Source organism: Pleurodeles waltl, chromosome 1_2 (assembly GCF_031143425.1).
Source record: "Pleurodeles waltl isolate 20211129_DDA chromosome 1_2, aPleWal1.hap1.20221129, whole genome shotgun sequence".
NCBI lineage: Eukaryota > Metazoa > Chordata > Amphibia > Caudata > Salamandridae > Pleurodeles > Pleurodeles waltl.
The window spans coordinates 712,536,828-712,550,296 of NC_090437.1; positions in this window are offsets into that span (position 1 = coordinate 712,536,828).

Here is a 13,469-nt window from a genome sequence, read left to right on the forward strand (position 1 = left end):
CCATGGAAGTAGGCTCATACAGGTGACTATCCATGCTTAACATTGACTATAAGATCCTAAGTAAACTCCTTGCTAATAGACTGCTCCCGCTTTTGGGTACCCTTATTCACTCAGATCGGAATGGCTTTGTACCGGGCAGGGGCACGCATTTTAATATCAGCCACATTGTCAATGCCTCCGCAGCGGTGCCGGATCTTCTGGTAGCCGTCTCCTTAGATTTTGAGTAGGAGTTTGAAACTCTTAGGTGGGCCTATTTGCTTCAATTCCTGCAAGCTTTTGGTGTGGGTTCTGGTTTCTTGTGGTGGATTAAATTACTGTACACTGCCCGAGGGCCCATGTCCACCCCACCCACTGTACCTCACGCTTCTTTACCATAGAACGAGGCACTTGCCAGGGATGCACTTTATCGCCTGTATTGTTTGCGTTGGCCATGGCGCCTTTGTCCACTGTACTGAGCTGGAGGGGACTGGAGTGGGGCATTTAAGTGGGGCCTGCTTGGCATATCGTCTTCTTACATGCAGATGACATTCTTATCTACCCACAGGACCATGCTTCGGCGATACCACCCCTGTACACGCTCCTTGCACATTTCTGGGATTTATTGAGCCTGAGAATCAACTGGGGTAAATCCTCAATTTTTCCAGTGTGGAGGGCCGAGCAGGCTCAATGCAACCTCCTGATTGACAACTGCCTCCCCTGGGCCTTTGATACCTTTCAATATCTTGGGGTGAATTGTTATCACTCATCTAGGGATCTCCTGGATGGCAATCATGGGAAACCACTGTATTCTATACATCACTCCATACACTTCTGGATGCGTCTAACCCTGTCGCCTATGGGAAGAGCATTGATTGCTAAAATGTTAGTCCTCCCACACTTACTGTACTTCTTCGCAACCCTACCAGTGCTTCTACCTTCATTCTTCTTTGCCACATTACGTGGTCTCCTGTCGACCCTGATATTGGGTCAAGCGAGGAAGAGAGCGTCCCTATTGATCCTCCAATGACATGTCTTTGAGGGGGGTGTAGGGGTCCCCGATCTGGAGCTGTACTTTGCTGCGGCACAGCTCCAGTAGCCCATGTGGTGGTTAACGTGTGCAGAACCATGGAAGGGTAATTGATATGAGCCTCGCTGGGTGGCATGGATCTATTGGAGTGGCTCTTCTCCCCAGAAAAACTGAGCTGTACTTCGGGAATGCTTCTGTGAGCAGCCAAGCATACATGGACTCGATATATGCACACTAGGTGTACACAGCACTCTTACACACCTCAGCTACCCCTTTGGAGCATACCAGTCCTAAATAGATTATTGGGCTTCCATGACCCTGCCCCGTGGTGATGCACAGAATCATCAGACTTAGGCGCATTTTACCACAAGGGTGTCCTACTTTCCTTCCAAGACCTGCAAGATCAGTATGGCAGAGGGGCTGGCCTCTTTCTTCCGTATTTGGTCATCAGGGCGGGGATTGTGGGTACTTGGCCCCAGGGTATGTCCAAACCCCAGATACACCTAGAACTCCAATGTATATTGACTCATGGCATGGGCCGCAAGGTGATTTCAACCCTATATACAGCACTACATAATGGCAGGGGTGGCCCTCTGTCTCAGAGTAAGACACAGTGGGAGGATTCCTTATCAATGGCGCTTACTGAACAGCAATGGGCTATGGCCCTTGAACAAGTCCAACGAGTCTCATGAAATGCATGTCTGAAATACACACAATTTATATTTGTTTACGAGACATACCTTACACTGTATCACCTCAGCAGAATGTTTCCTGAGATGCGGCCTGGGTGGCCTAGGTGTGTTCTAGACTGCGCATCTTTCATTCACATGGTATGGAACTGTCCCCACTCCAGCATGTCTGGACTCAGGTAATGGAGCTGATCTCAGCCATTATAGAAGTTCAGATTCCTCCAACCTTGCTTCATTGCCTGTTGGGTATCATATCACGCACAAAGCATAATAAGCATTATTTGAAGTTTGTCAATTTAGCGACTGTTCTGTACAGGTGCCTGATTGCTGCACAATGGAAGGCACCACACCCTCCTAGGATAGATTGCTGGCTCCGAGCGACGCACAAATGGGCTTTAGCTGAAGCTGAGGCCTTGGCTTGGGATTATAGATCCCGCAGGGGCACTACTTCTGCCATGACAGTTACATCCTTCAATTGCATCATAAACTACACCCATCTACTGATGACTGATTCCACATAAAGGTGGGAACATGTACATCCCCATCGTACTGGCCACACACCTCAGCTACAAATCCACATCCTGGCTGGTTGCTCATCCCCTTATCCTTGACTTACATGTTTTGACAACACATGGGCTGTAATCCATTATGAGACCATATGTTCAGTGTCTAGAAATGCCCCCAACCTGCCTCCTTCCCTCCAGAACTATGCACGGATCATAGATCTGTATCTTACCGACTTCTCCAGACAGCTGTTTGTTATAGAAATGTTATATTGTGGTTATATGGCTTTGTTTTATGATGTGTTTCCTTTGTTGGCTTATCCTGGGCTCCATTCGATGTCCTACTTACCCCAGATGGCCTCATACTTGCCAACCTACTTTGACTCTGGACTCCTGCTCAACACTTGTTGCAGCATCAGCTGCAATTCTAGTTACTCAATCTACTGTGCCGCTTGTATATCACGGCCTTTGCATTGCTCCTTTGTGTATGTTCATAGAATAATCAGCAACTAAAGACATTTAAAAAAATAAAAATAAAAATAAAGCTCTACATTGAGCTGAGCTGCATTTTCTGCAGTCCAGATTCATTCGCTACAGGCCTACCCACAAACTTCAATCAGCTGGTGGCAATTTAGTTATAGTGCCTAAAGTTAGGAGGGTTCGTATTGGCAACCGGCCCTACTATGTGCAGGCTGCACAGTTGTGGAGTTCTCTCCCCCTTCTATTACACTTTACCAATAACCTTCTTTCCTTGAGGGAATTACTTAAAACTTGGTTATATACACTTTAGGACGTGAATTCTCTGACAGGTTTCCTTCTGCTTTATCTTATGCCTGGGAGGGTTTCTAGCACCAGGACGTCTCAGGGTAACAAGCATCCTTTCCAAATGCAGCTGATAATAATAATGAACATCATCTTCCATGTGATACATAGTGCAGAAAAATGGTGTCCTCCTGTTGGGGCTTAATTAGATAATTTAAATAGTTGACATCTCTATATTCTGAAGAGCTCCCTTCCCACCAGTTTATTAGATTAAAAAAAAACATCATGTCGTGCAGGCATTTGAGAAAAATAATCAAGGACGAATTCAACAAAACATGCAACAAAGTCAAAACAGACTCATATACCATATTATATCCTTCTGACAAGTCTGAAAAGCAACAGAGCTTACACCTGTAACACGATGACACCCTGCAAAATGAGGAAAGAGACAACTGGGTGCAATTCTCGATTAAATGGTTCAGCAAAGCAATGGCTGCACTGAAACACGACTGCCCAAATATACAAATCCAACTTTGCAATGAAATAGGTGAACAAAGTATGTTAAATAATACATACGAGGGCTTACCTCAAAACTATCAAACAAGCCAAAAAGTCCTGCATCACCAATACCATTACTTGCCACAAGATGAAACAAAATACATTATCTGCATATACAAGAAATGACCAACGACAACTTTCCTAAAGGCTTCAACTTGCAATTCAGGACAGCAATGCGAGGACTGACTGAAGTTCTTGAACACCAAAAAATGAACACAAATTAACTGGTGACACGTGTTTGCTTGTACCCTCATGAGTTACAGGAGTGACATAATAGTTTAATTGACAAAATATATGTATTGTGTGCCTTAAGTTTACTAATATAAGTGGAGAATCTAAGTCATATTATTGAAGGTGTATTCACAGTGGAAGACTAGTAGTTCATATATTTGGGTGTTCTAAGATTTTATTTTAATATGATGATTTGTAATACTTGTGCACATTCATATCCATCTGTTTTGATTGTGGTATCACGATGTAACCGCATATGTAATCCTACTTCACTTATCATTCTTGTTTTCAGTTATAAAAGCAAGATGCACTTATAATGATGTATTTCAAATGTGCATTGAATGGCTTATTAACTTAGCAGAACCAAAGGGCTGAAACATTTGTTTTCTTGTGTTTAACCTTGATAGGGGAGTTTTGCTCGATTTGCAATTTTCTTTATTTTCAGGTGCCTCTGTGCAAGTCTAAAGTTAATGAAGAGCATAGTGTGTGTTGAAGACAGTGGGGTATGGGAGGAAACTTTAGCAAGGGCAAGGCGTGCTAATGAATTGAGAAGAAAAGACTCCTGCTTGTGTACCAGACACCAAGAAACATTCAAGGTCATCCTGATGTTCGATTTGTGGGAAAAGAAACATGAGGGAAGTGGCCAATTTCAACTGTGTGAGAAAGATGGTAAAGCACTTGTGTTGATGATGTAGATTTTTCCAATGTTCTGTAGGATTAATTAGTATTTATTTAGTTAGATGAGGACTGATCCCCTTGAGACTTTGATGGGTACAGACCTCTCTTCTCTTCATTCCTTTGTGTGGCTTTATGTTATGCAACACTTCTCTATCAGAACTTCTACTGAGCTTTCTGGTATGCTGACACTTTCCAATATTCCCTGAGACATATTTAGGTTTCTCTTTGGTTTAGTTTAGACTATTTAGATTAACTTACATTCTCCAATGATTAGGCAATAAGACCTCAACCTATATACTGACCATCAGATTTTGTTTCTCATTTTTTGTATTGCCTCAACTGAAATTCTTGTGAGCCTTATGCTGATGCAATTTAACTTTATTCAGCCCTTTATTTCACCTTTGGTGATTTTGTACTTATGTAGTATGTCTCTGAGATTCATTTATCATGTTGTCCCTTACATTGTAATAAACCTTTGAACTTTATTCTCCATTTCCGAGATGTAATGTGTGACCAAATAGGTTATACTGTTAATTAATTTAAAAGGCTGACTTAAACTCCCCTTTACCACTCAAGCACCCACAAAAGGTCAGTCGGAAGCAGAAAAGTTAGATAATGGGCGCAGAGCATCATCAGATGGTAGCAGAGTGAGGATGGATTGAGTCTTAAAGTAAGGGGACCTACAATCCTCTATTCTAAATTAGTTAGTTTCTAGAGCTCAGTCCCTAGTGTCCATGTCCAGAATTTGGATGACCGGCGGAGTTCCAGAGATTCAGGAGAGAGTCCTTTCAGTGGAAATGTGAGTAGCAATAGGGTCGCAAGTTGCAGTGGTTTACATTTAGCTTGCAGTGCTTTGTGGAATTTGGATGGTGCTTTGCAGATATGTTTGGAATGTTACGTGAGTGTGGTGTTTAGCAAATGAAGTTGAAGTTGTTATTGGGTCCAAAATGACATAAGATCCCTGGACAGTATTAAAAAGTGTAGAAGGCACTATATTGTAATTATCTTCTAAGTTTGGTGATGTTTGTTGTGAGATGTCGTGAACAGCACAATTGAGATGGGACATTTATCTTTGTGTAAACATGAGGTGTGCTTGCTATAGAGGATCCTTATGCACAAAGTGGATCTGTACCATTCTAAATAATACCCCACAGGTCAAGGTTTTGTTCTACGTTCTTGATTACTTTGACTCTTGCGTGACTGAATACTTCCAATTCTTTAGTGTAGCAGACAAAAGTTATTTGTATTGTATTTTGTTATGTGTGTTTGATGCTAAGAAGTGTGTGTGAGTGAAGATTGTAAAGGATGGTGAACCGCTGCAAATAGCTTAATTGATTTCGCAGTGTGTAACACTGGTATTGGTCAGTTGGTGTAGTGCCACACTGGTATTGGTTGTGTATTTCACAAAGGGTTGGGTTCTGATTGGTTGTTGCTGTTGAGAAAGAATTGTAGACAAAGAGGTGTTTCTGGTCTGGAAAAAAATGCTATTTGTGGTTATGGATATTTGATTGAAAAATGAATTGTTTTACATTTATACAAAATCTTTTAGAGGAAATGTACCTGCACTTATCAGAGAGGGAGAAGAGGCACTGCCTGAAGATACCACAGATCATTATATGGCAATAAATGTAGGGCTCCACACATGCATTTGGCTTGGTCAATAACACAAGATCACTGAAAAGGAGAGTGCATTGAGGTTTCCAATATATGGAACACTGAATCTGAGAATTATTGGAAACTTGAGAAGTGTATTATACAAGTTGGAATCACCTCCTAGACCTGCACAGTATGAGGTACTAAGGGCCAGATGTAGCAAAGGTTTTTACCCATTCTGTGTCTATGGGAAAAAGTGTTTTTACATATGGCCCTAAATGCTTGAGAACATGCTGCTCATGTTAGAGAAAACGAGAAGTATCAGGGAAGACTTTCAAAAGCCATACTTAGCTCATGCTAGAATGAATGTTGAACAAAAGAGATGGAGAACTTACATGATACAGGGGAGTTAGATTGTACCCAGCCTCTGCAACTGAGGCATTTGAGAGAGAAAGAAAAGAATAAGGAGAAGAAAGTGAAAGAAGGAAAGCGAAAAGAGACAGATGATATGAGTGAGCTCAGTGATAGTGGTTCTGGTGAAAGCCTTTTAGAAGCATTATTGTCAGAACGTCTACTTCCATATAATGAGACCCCAGTGGAGGGAGGAAATAGCACTAATGGTAGTGGGAATCTGGAATTAGCTACTGCCCTAATAAATGGAAATTCTGGTTCAGTGGGGGTTACTCCGGGGAATGTGCACCATGAACCAATGGGAGAAGGTACAGGAATTTGTGTTTCTGCACCCTACTATCACAAACACTGCCAATGCTCTCACTGTCCCAGTTACTATTGGTCCTGTGGTCTGCATGTATAAGCCTGATTTCCCAGGAAAGACAACTTACAATTTGGCTACCTCCAGTACAGCAGGTACTGCTGATGTGAGTCCTGAAATGAGAGGATTTGTTCCTCTAGTTCCAACAAACACCAGCTCTCCATGTGTGGTGAGTGCTCATTCAACTTTGGATCATACAGGATGTGGTTCAATAGGTACCCTTAAGCAAATGCCAACTTCTAGTACACCCATATTGGAGTTACCTTTAAATTCCGTACAATGGAGATGATAAAATGACGAATGTCCCTGTGGTGTCAAGGAGTCTCAGTGCTAAGGAAATAGATGAGTGAGTGAAAGCTTTTAATTCTCCTTCAATTGAATGTGGGAGTTTTGAGTTGAGTCAGGGAATGAATCAGTCACCTGTGAGAGAGAACTTGGTAGATGTGGCTAAATTGAAGTTAGAATTGGATGAGATGATGAGCATGAATTTTGAAATGGCTCATTTAGACTCTCATCAAGGAAATTAGCTTTTATTAATATGTGAGGATGTTCCCCGACGTGCAGGACAACTTTATGATAAACTATCTCAGTTGGCTCAAAAATATGAGATAGACTTGAAAAAGACAAAGCCTTACAGAGGAATTGCCGTGTATGCTTTAATGAGGAAGATATAGCCTGTATGAGTACAAATTTATGAGCTAATACAAAACATTCTGAAATGGAATGAGTTAGATAAATGGGAAAGTTGAAGGGCTATAAGGAAAGAACTGAAGAAACGGACAGAGGAACACCTCCTCCAGTAGAAAGAGAGACAAGCACATCAAAATTCCTGCTGAGAGAAGTGCTAACTTGAAGTTTTGTTTATGTGCCTTGGAGCAGAAGTGATCTTGCATCATTCACTAATGACTTTCAAAAGCTGAGGGAAAACCAAATTTGAGTGGTACAAGTAGGTTGAGTGATTTGTGAAGATTTCACAAGTATTGTGGGTTGAGTTGAAAACTCTGTTTGACATTCTGTTTCCAAGTGAGAGCAGAGTGTAAGCTAGCCATTGAATAGCCTGAGAAAGAGCTGATGAGGGACCCAGTGACAAAAAAGCCCCTCGCCATTGGTGTTGAGAAAGTATCAGTAGATGATGACATTCTTGATGTCAAAGGTGTCGGCCAAAGATATTGATTGGATCAAAACTGACAGAACAACTCAGGACCCTAAAGAGTCAATCCATGATTACAATGACAGACTATTGCAGGCGTTCAAGCAGTATAGTGGAATGAAGATGTTTGAACCAAAGGATATGGGACATTTTCTGTTGATGTTTGTGATAGGATTTAAACCTAATATTAGCATGATGATTCAGCAGAATTTGATTGGTTGTCAGAATAAGGCAGTTTATAAACTTTTAAGATATGCTAAGTCTTGAATCGATGAAACAGACATCAAACTGAAGAAACTGAAGAAGTTTATGGATGCTCAGATGAAGCCTGCTCAGAGAAGAGGTCAGACCCATCCTTTTGTAGGGAATGTTGGTGCTATGCAAGGAGTGTATCAACAGGGAACAACTACGATGCAGGGTGGAGGTCGAAGAGTGTTCCAATTGATCATAGTACTGAAATGGATGTGGGTAGTCTGAAGACGACAAACCCATGTCATTTTTTAAACAAGTTGGGGCATTGGAAGAGGAAGTGTTGTCTTAACTAAGACAGTCAACTCCACAATTCAGGGTTATTGCAGCCTTGAGTTTAACAACCCCATACAGATGCAAAATGTGCAAAGACAGAGTGCAGAATTTCAATATACAACAAGCTCCAATGATGCAGGTTGGCGCAACCCCCAATGCCACAGCGAAATGTGAACAACCCTAGATTAAATTCTAATCAAGTTCAAACATTGATTTGAATGTATTGCAAGATGATAATCCCTTCCAACAGTATCCCATGTTTGAGACCTCTGAGAACTTTGGCAATGATCAGTCAACCTACTGGTGCCCGAGGGGAAATGAAGATTGCATACTTAGTGCAGTCTCGGAGGTACACCAGAGTGGTCCATTCCTAGATGGTGAAGTGCATGCTCACCACGTGTCATTCTTGGTTGACACTGGTGCTACCCGTTCTACTCTGAGTCCCAAACCTACCCCTCTCAGTAAACATGATCTGTTATAGGAGTTGAGAACAAACATATGACAACCCCAGAAGCAACAGAAGTACCTGTGAAAATAGGGTGTTTTGGAGAGAACCACCAATTTGTCGTATGTGATTCAAGTCCAGTGAGTCTCTTGGAGAGGATTCTCCTTTGTAAACTCAATTATGTCATTTATTGTATGCCAAATGGTGTAGAAATGCAGGCTCATGATGAGGATGCTGCCTTCAAACTTGTGAATGATGGTTCTTACACGGCAACACTTACCATGATGACCACTGATGACTTGCCTCCAGGCGCTGTTACGTCTGAGGTTTGGGATTTTATAGAAAAGGATATCGGTTTGATCAAAGGTGTGGAACACATTCGAATCACAGTGAAACCAAATGCTGAATACCCGAGAACACCCCAATATAATTTGACACCTGAAACGATTGCCGTGATTACTCTTGTAATTGAATCCATGATCCAACAAGGTAGTCTTAAAGAGATTATGGAGAGTCCATGAAATTCATCCATTACAGAAGCTGAATGGTAAATATGACATTGCCCAAGATTTGAGGAAAGTGAACAACATTGCTGTTCCCTGTGGTCCCATGGTACAGAATCCAGCTGTGATTTTGTCACAGATTCCATGTGAGGCCAAGTGGTTCACATGTATTGAATTATGCCAGGGTTTCCTTTTTATAACCTTGCATGATGGCAGTCAGTTCCTCTTTGCATTTTGGTTCGACAGTCGTGTTTTGGCATGGTGCCGAGTCCCACAAGGGTATAAAAAGAGTCCCTCCATCTTTAACCAGATTCTCAAGAAAAATCTGGAGATGCTGGTCATGACTTGTAACTCAGTCATAGTTCAAAATATTGATGACCTACTCATGGCATCGAATACTCAGGAAGACTGTAAGCAAGATACTATTGCATTATTGAGCCACCTAGCTGAGAATGGGCACAAAAGCAAGTTGCAATATTGTCCGAAAGAGGCCCAGTATCTCTGACATCACATTAAGAAAGGAGCAAAGAAGTGTCACCAGAGAGTATTTCGGCAATTCTGAAAATGAATCTGCCAACTACCCAGAGAGAGGTCAGGATATTTTTTAGGAATAGTGGGCTACTGTTGCCATTGGATATCCAACTTTTCCCTACTGGCCAAGCCTTTACAGAGGCTTACACACAAGGATGTGTCTGATCCATTACCCTGGGATAACAATTGCTTGATTGCCTTCCTAGAGAAAGTCTCTGTCATGCCCCACCACTGGGCATGCCTGATTACAATATGTCATTTGCACTTTTCTTCAGTGAGAAGCAGGGCTGTGCTCTCTCAGTGCTTAGACAGTTACATGGAAACACAAGAACGCCTATGGCCTTCTTCTCTGCTACTCTTGATCCAGTTGCTTCTGCACTGCCAGGTTGCCTTATAGTGGTGGCGCCTGTCAGTGTCAGCAGAGGGGTGAAAACATATTTCTGGGTCACCCACTAACTGTTTATGTTCCTCACTCTCTTGAACTGTTGTTGCCAAGGGCTAGAACCCCCCATTTGACAAGTAGCCATGAACAAACCATACTTGTGGCCAAAAATGTGATTTTTTGACACCGTCTGCCACCACACTCTGTGCACATGCCTCCATGACGCAGGGATCCATGACTAGGCCCTGGACTGGATCACCACCTTCCTCACCTACAGAACACAGAGAGTCTGCCTCCCTCCATTCCTATCTGAAGCCACCAAGACCATCTGCGACATACTACAGGGCTCCTCCCTCAGCCCGACACTCTTCAACGTCTACATGGCACCGCTCACCAAAATCGTCCGATCTCACAACCTCAACAACGTCTCTTATGCCAACGACTCCCAGTAGATCCTCTCCCTCACCAAAGACCCCCCCACAGCCAAAACCAACCTCCACAATGGTATGACGTCGCCAACTGGATAAAGAACAGTCAACTAAAACTAAACTCAGATAAGAAAGAGGTCCTCATCCTCGGCCCCACCCCCTCCGCTTGGGATGCCTCCTGGTGGCCGCACTCGCTGGGAGCCGCACCAATGCCCACCAACCACGCCCGCAACCTGGGTTTCATCCTTGACTCATCGCTCTCCATGACCCAACAAGTCAACGCCGTCTCGTCCTCCAGCTTCAACACTCTCCGCATGCGCTGCAAAATCTACAGGTAGATCCCTACCGAAACCAGAAGGACGGTTACCCAGGCCCTCGTCAGCAGCAGACTGGACTATGGCAATGCTCTCTATGTGGAAACCACGACAGCTCTCCAGAAAAGACAGCAACGGATACAGAACGCCTCCCCATGCCTCATCCTCAATATCCCCAGCCACAGCCACATCGCTGCCCACCTGAGAAACAGGCTTCCCGTCAACAAAAGAATCACATTCAAACTCCTAACCCACGCCCACAAAGCACTCCACAACGCCGGACCAGCATGCCTCAACGATCGTCTCACCTTCTACACCCTGAACCGTCAGCTACCGCTCCGCCGACCTCGCCATCGTCCCACGCATCCACAGGACAACAACCAACGGCAGATGCTTCTCCTACCTCGCAGCCAAGACCTTGAACACCCTCCCCATCCACCTATGGCAGACCAAGGACCTACTGACCTTCAGGAGACTCCTTAAGACCTGGCTGTTCGAGCAGTAGCAGCTCCCCCTCCTCCTCAAAGCGCCTTGAGACTCTCACTGGTGAGAAGCGCGCTCCACAAATGCACTGATTGATTGATTGATTGTTAAGCACTGTGCTGTACTAAATCCTTCTACTCTGCTGCCTGCACCAGACCATAAAAAAGATGATTGTGAAGTGGATCATGCCTGTTTGGATGCCACTGAACTTTGAGCCAAGACCAAATATACAAGATGAGCCACTACCTGAGTCTGATTGTGTGCTACATGTGGATAACTCGTGTTTACGGGACAATAGAGGAAGTTTGAGAGCTGCCTATGCAGTCTGTACAATTTCAGGAGTTGTTGAAGCTTCCTGGCTTCAAGGACTATTTTCTGTACAAGTGTCTGAATTGATTGGTCTTACTAGAGCCTGCTGTGTCTCAGCCAGCTGGAGATGACCATTTTCACTGATAGCCAGTACAGCTTTGGTGTTGTGCATGACTTCGGACAGTTATGGTCCCAGAGGGGGTTTATGACCTCTTCCGGATCCCCTATCCAGAACGGTGAAGAAGAGAGGAATCTCCATGCGGCATTTAAGATGTTTGTACAAGTTGCAGTGGTCAGGTGCCCTGCACACCATTGTGGAGATGATCATGTAACTTTGGGTAACAGGTATGTTGATGAGGTTGCAAAGTACTGAACTTACAATGTCTGTACCTTTAATGGAGAATACAGAAACAAATGAATGGTTGACACCAACTACAACCTTTTGTTAACAATGGCAGACACATGGGAAGAGGTTTAAAGGCTTCAGGAAGAAGAGTCAGAGGTCGAACAGCAGAGTTGGGTCAGAGCAGGGTGTGTCAAGATAGAGGACCACATTTGGCTTTCAATGGATGGAAGATCTGTGTTGCTGAATAGTTTGTTGCCTTCAAAGGCTAGGCATTTCTTCGATCCAGCTTGTATTGGTAGAGATGCTATGGTATGGCTTTTTAGGAAAACATGGTTCAATCCCAAGTTCAGATTGATGGCTAAAGCGCTGTGTCACAGATGCGGTGTGTGCCAGTAGAACAATATTGTAAAGAGAACTGCAGTAAGATTAAAAGTTACATTGGAAGATCGGGAGGTCCCTTTAAAAAGAATGCAGTTGAACTTTATCGAGATGCCTGTGTGTAACTTGCTGGGTTATGTCCAAGTGGTCATGTGCATCTTCTCACATTGGGTTGAAGCTTACCCGTCTAGAAGGAATGACAGTCTCACAGTAGCAAAATTGTTGTTAAAAGAATTTAATTCTAGGTTCGGCAGAATCAGATCAAGGGACTCATTTTAAGAATGAAGTTGTGATATTGTTGTGCATAGCATTGGAAGTGGAACAGAGACTATATTGCAGCTATAGACCTGAGGCTTCAGGTCTTGCTAAACAGGTTAACGCGGCACTGAAATCCAGATTGGCGAAAGTGTGTGCTTTGACATCTTTGATATGGCCTGATGCTGCGTCCCTTGTGTTGAAAAGTCTTTGCAGTGTACCTGATCGGAAGACAAGACTGCCTCCCCACGAGATAATCATTAGCAGAGCTAAGAGATCGCCAGCTATACCTGTGAATACACTTTTGAATATTACCGATGGTATGATCTTCCATTACTGCAAAGTGTTAGCTGGCGTGAGGCATTCTGTGTCTCATTAGGGCAGAGAAGCCACAGCCCGCTGCATCAAGAACAGTGCCATGGCTTCAGTACCTGCAACTAGGTCCAGGTGAAGAAACACGTAAGGAAGACATGTTTGTTGCCTCATTGACGTGGGCTGTATTAAGTCATTATGGTGACAATGACAGCTGTTAAATGTGGAGGTCTCCCTAACTAGATACACCCATACCATACTCACAGAGTTTACAAGGAAAGCAGATTGTGGTAGAGTTGTGTGTCCCCTTGATGTG